General features: G+C 32.9%; 1 long non-coding RNA gene across 1 annotated transcript; it reads left to right on the top strand.

Annotated features, from left to right (window-relative positions):
- Positions 1-493: 493 nt before the first annotated feature.
- LOC121416769 lies at positions 494-1421 on the top strand. Its single transcript, XR_005970250.1, has 2 exons — positions 494-535; positions 606-1421. It is a non-coding gene; the product is annotated as an uncharacterized LOC121416769 (long non-coding RNA).
- The last annotated feature ends 1560 nt before the right edge of the window (positions 1422-2981 follow it).

Below are 2981 nucleotides of genomic sequence, written 5' to 3'. Positions count from 1 at the left end.
AGAATTGTCGAGGCAACAGTGATTTTTATGTAAAAAACATATCTAGAAAATATTTCAAACAATCATGCATTTTAGATGTTGATCAGTCTTACAAAGGGTTACAATTGATCCAACTAATCGTAACTCTATGGAAATTCATTGGTGTCATAATTTTTTATCCATGAAATGTGCAAAATGTTCTTTGTAAACAAAGGCAAACGCAGAATTGTTGAGGGAACAATGTTTTTTATTTTGAACAATTATGCATTTTAGATGTTGATCAGATCGATCGCAACATTTTGTAAGACGTTTATATTCACTTTTCTACCACATGGGCTAAACCCATTGGCCCGTATTCTGAAGTCAGGTTTAACTTAAATGATTGTCTTCAACATTGATGAATCAGGGAAGAGCACAGTAAACATAAGAAATATACGACTTAATAAAAATGTTGACACTTTTTGCTTTCCATAATTTTAGCAGAGTTAGACCATGGTCTAAGTTATACCCGACTTCAGAATACGGGCCTCTGAGTTAATGATCAATATACATGTAGGTCTAATTGCAGTTTAGTCTACTTCTTAGATAATACCAAATGGGCTAACCCTTGGTCTATGATCAATAAGGTCTAATTGCAGTTTGGTCTGCTTCTTAGACAATCTTATACCACATTAAGTCTAAACTCTATGATGGACAAGGTCTAATTGCAGTTTAGTCTGCTTTGCTTCTTAGATAATCTTATACCACATTGGTTAAACCCATTTAGTCTATGATGGATAAGGTCCAATTGCAGTTTGGTCTACTTCTTAGATATTCTTATACCAAATAGACTTACCCTTAGTATATGATCAATAAGGTCTAATTGCAGTTTGGTCTGCTTCTTAGTCTTGTACCAAACGGGCTAAATCCATTCACTCTGTGATCAATGTGGATCTAATTGCAATTTGGTCTGCTTCATAGTCTTTATGGACTAACCATTCAGTCTATGATAAATAAGTTCTAATTGCAGTTTGGTGTAAACCATTTAGTGAAATTTTTATTTAGTCTTTCTGGTTGGTTTAATCTTTGTCTTATTTTTTACATTGTAAAATCAAAATTTGGCTCAGAAGGACATCTAACCACAGACTATTGTTTTTAGACTAGGTGGATATTAGACCAAATGAGTATAGTCCAAATGATATAGACAAAATGACAAATGATTAGTAGATGAACTGGTTGTTGACATAGCCGTTTGTCATGAGGAAGATCCAAAATAAAGTAATTGTACCCCCCCCCTCCCCCAAAAGAATTAAGTGTTAAAAACTAGAAATATATATATATTGTTTTGATGGGGGAAGAAATAAAAAGAAGACATATGACCATGGACAATACTATGAGCTTCCTTTGAAATAACTAGTATTGTGTGTTTTATTTGCATTATTAAAGTTTTAATTGGGCTAAGAGCTTTCTTGAAAATTATTTGTACATTTTTTTCTATTATGGTGATGGTGATAATAGTGGTAATGTTGGTGGTGGTGATGGTGGTGATGGTTGTAGTGGTGATGATGATGACGACAATGATGGTGATGATTATCCCATAGCCTAAAATTGCACACCACAAGACATCAAACTTTATGTTAACTTCTGTATTTTTGTTTATTTTTCTTCAAAATGATTAGCATATCACATTAGGATAGAATAATGAAAGAAATATTCCTAAATAATTCATAAATGCACATATTTGTATATCTTCAAAAGTATAATTACATGAACATTATTACAAAATATCAATAAGTGCATAATAATCAAGAGAGACCACCTGTTAAGATAATCATACAGTATACATAGGTTACTATTTCAAGACTCAGTATCTCAGTTCTTCTGTTAGAAAATCATTGATGAGTTTATTATACCTGAATTCTTGAATACTACTATTTCCTTCAAAGAAAAAAAAAGTTGCTTGATATAAAACATTGCCAGCCAAAATATAAAAATTGTACACAGAATTACTACAAAAGTGAAAATTGGTTATTATTGAGAAAGCGTTAAGTATTATTTGATTTTAGTGAAGAGTTAGTTGACGAACAATCTGTAACCAGGGGGAGGTTTCACAAAGAATTACGACTTATAGTCGCACTTAAACGCCTAGTTGCATGCGTAACAAAAGGCATGACCACATTGGTCAGATCATGCCAAGAGGACTCGCACCACTGCGTAATAACAAGATTGCGTGTTGAATATCATGTAGGCGTCAGCATTTAAATGCAACTCGTAAGTGACACTTAAATCTTTGTGAAACACCCCCCTGACCTTTCAATCACAATTGGACTTGGGTTTTCTGAAGTGAGCATGTTTGTAAAAGAGAGACAAAAAGCGGTAACCATTCTAAAAATCAAATGTGAACTCAAAGCCATTGTCACAACATGTATACACATACAGTCCTGACAATGAGTTGTATCGAGGAAGGCATCACAGGACATTAACATCACTTATTCAACTGCTATGACTTCCCAAAACCAGTATATGGCAGAGTTTTCCCTGTTGCATAAAAAAAAATCTTTCTGAAAAACAAAGAAAAAAACTTGGGTCAGATAGTGAAACTCTGCTTTTATAGAAAAATTCTGCCACTGACTTAAGCACATGAGAAAACTGAAAGGCTATCTGGAGTTTTCTTTTTAACCAAAAAAAAAAAACATTCTTGAATCTCATTCTAATTATTCACATATGCATGAATGATTGTGACTTGGAGGTGATGGATGAAAAGAATAACAAGTGTTTCATTTACAAATAAAAATAAGCGTGACCAGATGAAGCTCAATTATAAACCATTCTGTAAGCTTTCCGACAGAATGCAATGATCATGCAAGATAAGGCTATAATGAACTATTTACACAGATACATACAAGGAAATATAATAAACAAACACGGTAATTAACATGTGAAGGTATCAATTTATATAGAAAAACATATGAGCAACCTGACCTGAATATTCATAAGGTGTACAACGTGACATGAATATTCAT

The sequence above is a fragment of the Lytechinus variegatus genome, chromosome 1 (genome assembly GCF_018143015.1).
Source record: "Lytechinus variegatus isolate NC3 chromosome 1, Lvar_3.0, whole genome shotgun sequence".
Lineage (NCBI taxonomy): Eukaryota > Metazoa > Echinodermata > Echinoidea > Temnopleuroida > Toxopneustidae > Lytechinus > Lytechinus variegatus.
Note: the sequence above shows the minus strand (reverse complement) of the source record. Positions and strands in the feature narration are given on the sequence as shown.